The 5,737-nt window shown below is 51.3% G+C and overlaps 1 long non-coding RNA gene across 2 annotated transcripts; it reads right to left on the bottom strand.

Moving 5' to 3' along the window:
- Window positions 1-604: 604 nt before the first annotated feature.
- LOC138850480 (uncharacterized) lies at window positions 605-4,912 on the bottom strand. 2 transcript variants are annotated; one of them, XR_016236989.1, is made up of 3 exons: window positions 4,832-4,912; window positions 3,274-3,395; window positions 605-990 (listed from the first exon to the last, which is right to left on the bottom strand). It is a non-coding gene; the product is annotated as an uncharacterized LOC138850480 (long non-coding RNA). The 2 variants fall into 2 exon arrangements; XR_011390288.2 differs by having other exon boundaries at window positions 606-990; window positions 3,247-3,395.
- Between the last annotated feature and the right edge of the window lie 825 nt (window positions 4,913-5,737).

A 5,737-nucleotide genomic window follows, 5' to 3' on the forward strand; every position in this document is an offset into this window, starting at 1 on the left:
TGGATATTGAAGGACTGAACTGACGCCTGTGCTGTGGCCTCCCTCAGAGGCATGATAAAGTCCTAACAGTTTTCTGTTCTCCAAGCACTTGTAATGAAGGCAGGAGGACAGGAGATGACACCCACAAGAGTGGGTTCACAGGGAGGAAACTCAGGAAGCCCAACTGCCCTGTCTGCACCCTCATGGGCTCTCCACTTTTTTCTGGCAGTAAAAGCCACCCTCACTGTCTCCACATCCCTGGTGTGCTCTGCCCTGGAAATGTAACCTGTGCTTTCCTGGAGCCACCCTTAAACAGAGCATGGCACGACAGCACAGAAGCTGATAGCATGGGCTTTGCAGATGGCCTGACCTGACTCCAATTCCAACTCAGTCACTAATCCGTGACCATGAGCAAGATGTGTAGCCCTCTCGGCAGTTTTATTTTCAACTTATTGTTTTGTATTTTTGAGATAATATATTTTCAATTTACATTATAATCAAAGACTTAGTGCTCCACTAAAGAAAGAGTCAACTAATAAAAAGTACAGGCTGGACAATAGGCTAGCCCCATAAAGAATAATCAAATGGAAATATTTTCAACTTCTTTCATTTACAGTAAATTTTAAAACAGTCCTTTGACAGTTTTGTTGCCTACGATTTATGTCTCTTTTGCTAAGTGATTGGTTTTCACTTCTGCCTTTTATTAAACAAACACTTAATGAATTTGACCTTGCTTCACCCACATTCATGTCCTGCAGAGGTAGAGAGAGAAAGAGGTCTTCCATCCACTGGTTCACTACCCAGATGACTGCAACAGGCGGAGCTGGGCCCATCTAAAGCCAGGAGCCAGGAGCTTCTTCCGGGTCTCCCATGTAGGTGCAGGGGTCCAAGGACTTGGGCCATCTTCTACTGCTTTCCCAGGCCATAACAGAGAGCTGGATGGGAACTGGAGCAGTCAGGACTCAAACTGATGGCCATAATGGATGCTGGCACTGCACGCAGCAGCTTTACCTGTGGTAAAGACAATGTAAAATTTCACATTTTAATACTAATGTTGTACACTGTTTTACTTAACATTTTGGGGAGTAACTGCCTCTGACTTCAATTCAAGAGGATACTTTTTTGTTGCTAGTATAACCTGTTTTTGTAATGGCATTAGCAAATAAAGGGATGCTTATTATTGAAACAAAAAAGTGTGTTATCCTTGCTGATTGTTAGCTATGAATATGACAATTATTATTTGATTTACCCACAGTCTCCTGTGGAGGCTCTGGGATATGGGGTAACTAAAGCAGATAAGAATCCCTACTTTTTGTGGTAGGGGCTTGGGAAAATCTTTTTTTCTTTCTGGGAGTCATATTCCTCATCAGTATGATAAGGCAATGGGCCTGTCTGGGGGCCTTTCCTGCTCAGTTTTCTCTGAGTCCCTGGGTGACAGAGATGTGTGTTCAGTGTGCACTGGGGACTGCAGCTAAGACTTGTACAGGTGGAGAAATAAAGGGAAAACTTAGTATGGCTTCTAAGTTCATCTTTTCCAGAATTATCATGATGATATCCAGTCTTGATGATAAGTTACATTGCACTGTACACATCACTACTCTTTTATTGTTTTTAAAAAATTATTTATTTGAACGTCAGCGTGAGAGAGAGAGAAAGAGAATTTTCCACTCACTGGTTCACTCCCCAGATGGCCCCAGTGGCCAGCACTGGGCCAGGTCAAGGCCAGGAGCTACATCTAGGTCTCCCATGTGGGTGGCAGGGGTCCAAGTATTTGGGCACAGGCAGAATTGAGCTTTCTACTCTAACTTCACTCTGCAAACACTCATCCTCTATCCCTTTCTTCAGCCAGCAGCTCCTTTCTCTGAATCTTCATGTTTTGTGTTCTGTACAGTGAGAAAAGGAAAAATGCTTCCTTGGGTACTGAGAGAAGGAAGAAGGATACACACAGAAAATGCACCCATAGGTACTCTGTGCAATAACCCTGGACCCACACAGGGTCCCTTCATGCATCACAGAGAGGGAGGGAGGGTGGGAGGGAGGGAGGGAGAGGGACAGAGAGAGAGAGGAGAGAGACACAACAGTCTTCCACTTGCTGATTCACTTCCTAAATGGTCCCAACAGCTAGGGCTAAGCAGATCCAAAGCTAGGAGCCAGGAGGTTCCTTCAAGTCTCCCACATGGGTGCAGGTGCCCAAGGACTTGGGCCATCTTCCACTGCTTTTCCAGGCCAAAACAGAAAGCTGGATTGGAAGTGGAGCAGCCAGGACTTGAATTGTTGCCCACACTGGGATGCCGGCACTGCAGGAAGTGGCTTTACATGCTATGCTACAGCGTCAGCCCCCACATAAACTTTTATTCTGTTCATAGAAATGTTATAATTTTTATACATTGTTTCACATCCTGTTTTCCTATACTTAAAAGGTTTGTATGGACACAATAGATGATCTTAGAATGCCTCTCCTTGGTGTGTAACTTGGGAGAAAGATCAAGCACCCAAAGAAGAGAGAAAGAAAGCTCTTTAACTTGCCATGGGTGCCTGGGCACCTGAAGTGGGTGGAGATGTTGATGTCACTGCCCCCTTGGGTGTGTGCTTCTCAGGGGCAGCTGTGCAGAGTAGAGAGGTGGGTAGAGGGTGGGGTGTATCTTGGGGAAAATGAGAGGTCTTGGACGTCATCAGTGGGGAGTGTCTGATGTTGATCAGGCAGCACAGGGCTACTGGTTAGGCAGCCACTTAATGGCCAATAATCCCAGAGCTGTAGAAGTAGGCCAGAGATGCTGTTAGAACTTGACTTGGCAGAGCTGTGTGGAGTGAGCTCAGGGCTATGAACAAGACAGGTGATAAGGGGGAAGGGGAGTGTGTGTCCTCTGGGAGAGTCAGAATCCTCCAATTTCCTGCCTGTAGAGGAGAGACCTTACCTGTGAGGGGACATAGTGTGCAGTCTCAGCCAGCAAAATTTGTAGTAGTAGAGGAGCTGAGTTTCCCCTTGTCTGGCATTTCTTATTTAATTGATAGCCCCCCTGAACCTTTTATTTAAGGTATACAAACTTAATGAATTTCATATTAGGAACATAGTGATTCTTCCCATCCTACCCTCCCTCCCACCCGCACTCCTACCCTTCTTCCTCCTCTAATTGTGATTTCAATTGTCAGGGCCTGCAGTTCCTTGAGAGTTCTGTAACCACACCTATCACTGGTCACCTCTCCTCACACTCACCCAGCCTTCCCCACTATGCAGAAGGGGGAAAACACCTGCAAGTCTTCACCCACCTGGGCCAGATGTTTCAGATGTCTCACCTGGCCACGTCTCCCTCCTGCTTCCATTCTGACCCTCTGTCATGGGCACAGCAATCACACCAACTTGCAGACAATACCCAGTGCTGGGTCTGCAGCTTAGCCAATAACACACTTGATTGTTCCTGCAATATGGAGAGAAAGACCTTCAGAGTGGAACCTTCTCTTCCAGGGGACTCTGAGTACCCAGTGAGGGTCCTGGATGAAGCCTAAGGCCAAGGGCATGGCTTCCCTGGCTCTCCAGGGAACACAGGTCAGCTTAGCACGGGTTGTTATTCATGAAAATCTCCCAAAAAGTTCAGAGAAGGTTGAGATGTCCATGTGGCCTGCTGTAGTCATTGTTCCTCCTTCCCTTAGGACAGCAGCAGTGAACAAGGCTGAAGGTTCATAGGGGGCGGCTCCCAAAGGACAGGCTCTCACCATGATCTCATAGGGACGTCTACTCAGCTCCTGGGGCAGGGCTGGTGGGGCTTCTGCACCTCCCCCTCCCCCCGCCACACACATATAGGGTCAAGCAGAACAGGTCCTTAGAACAAGCAAGGTGTTTTTTAAAGTCTTCCTAGTTACAGCTTTCACACAGGCTGTGGTTGTTTTCTGCATTCCGTGAAAGCCCCTTTCAGAATCCAGATAGGCATTCTCCAACTTTGAATTTTTTTTAAGATTTACTTATTTATTTGAACATCTGAGTTTCAGAAAGAGAGAGAGAAAAAAAATCTTGAACTCACTGGTTCATTCCCCAATTGGCTGCAACAGCCAAGGCTGGGCCAGGCCAAAACCAGGAGCCAGGAGCTTTGTCCAGGTCTCCCACATGCGTGGCAGGACCAAGCACTTGAGCCATCATCTGCTGCTCTTCCCAGGCCATTACCAGGGCTATATCAGAAGTGGAGCAGCTGGGACAGGAACCAGTGCCCAAACAGAATGCTGGTGTCACAGGCAGCAGCTGTATCCCCTATACCATAACAGCCCCCAACTTTGAATTCTTGAAGTAGGGGTGCTGCAGCAACAAGAATTAGCTCTTCTGCCCGAAAGAACTAAAAATAACAGCAACCACAGCAACAGACAAAATAGAGTATTTTCAAGATCCTTGACAGCTAGCAAAAAAGAAGTGACAGGAACGCAGCGGGTGAGCCCTGTCATTGCTCCAACTCACTGTCCTCAGAGTTTCCAAGATAAACAGAGGGAGAGGAAGGTGAAGATGGGCCCAGTGGGCCCTTTGGTAGGAGGACACTGAGCTGAGAGGCCAAGAAAGACAAAGTATCATTGAGTCTGTAGGGGGAGCCCGGGGGGGGGGGGGGTCACAGAAGGCGCCTTCTGAGCACACAGCACAGTGTGACCCAGGCCTGCACACAGGAAACCACCTAGTGTAGGGAAGTTGTTTCAAAAGCAGAGACGAGTGCCTGTCACTCAGGGCCAGAATAGTGACTGTTTCCAAAAGACAGACTTTTTCAAAAAACAAGCAAGCACGCAAACACACAAAACCCCTCCGTGCTCCATTCAGCCAGCACCACACGCTCCTCGCCAGGGCCCCAGAGCGCCCAGAGCCCCCACCCCAGGGCCTCACCGCGGCCCTCAGCCTCCAGAGCCGCCGCGCTCCCAAGGCCACGCCCACCGCCGCGCGGCCCGGCGCTTTCCCGCCCTCCGCAAGCCCCGCCCACCCGCCCGTTGCCCTCAGCCCCTCACACAGCCCAGGCCCCTGCGCCCCGAGGGCGCCATCACGACCCCCAGCCCGGCCTGCAGCCCGCCGAGGGCCCTGGGGGCTGCCGCCCCCCTGGGGAACCCGGATGCGGACCCGCTTCAGAAAACAGAGCTGTGGACATGGAGGACCCCGCGCCAGGGCTCCGGAACGGGGACAGCGGTGCGGGGTCACTTGAGGGGCGCCTTCCGGAACCGGAGTCAGAGGAGAAGACAGGGAAACGCGGACGCGGGGCGGACCCCGCGCTGAGGGACAGGGTTCCAGGAGGACGGGCGCTGGCCCCAGGCTCAGGACGCCGCTCCTCGGGAGGAGGATGCGGGAGCCGCGCCCACAGCTCCCGGGAGGGCGGGAAGGGCCGGGCCCCCCTGGAGGAGGCCGCGGGGCTGCGGAGCCCGGGCGGCAGGGGGCGCTCTCCGGGACTACAACCTCCTGCTGTTTGTAACTCCAGGCCTTTCATTCTTACTGTGGTGTTTATTCATTGGAGAGAATTAGAGAGAGGGGAGAGGCAGAGAGAAAGGTCTTCCATGCTCTGGTTCGCTCTCCAGATGGCCACTACAAGGGGTCTCCCAGGCAGGAGCAGGCCCCAAGCCCTCGGGCCATCTTGCATGGCTTCCCCAGCCCATTAGGAGAGAGCCAGAACGGAAGAGGGGCAGCCGGGACAGGAACCAGCGCCCATGGGGGAAGCCGGCCCTGCAGGCGGAGGCTTAGCCCACCAGGACACAGCACAGGCCGGGCCCACGGCGTTTCCGGTGCTGTGCAGAGAAACTGACTTGA

This window comes from Oryctolagus cuniculus, chromosome 7 (genome assembly GCF_051225735.1).
Source record: "Oryctolagus cuniculus isolate XC-2025 breed Fujian yellow rabbit chromosome 7, ASM5122573v1, whole genome shotgun sequence".
Classification (NCBI taxonomy): Eukaryota; Metazoa; Chordata; class Mammalia; order Lagomorpha; family Leporidae; genus Oryctolagus; species Oryctolagus cuniculus.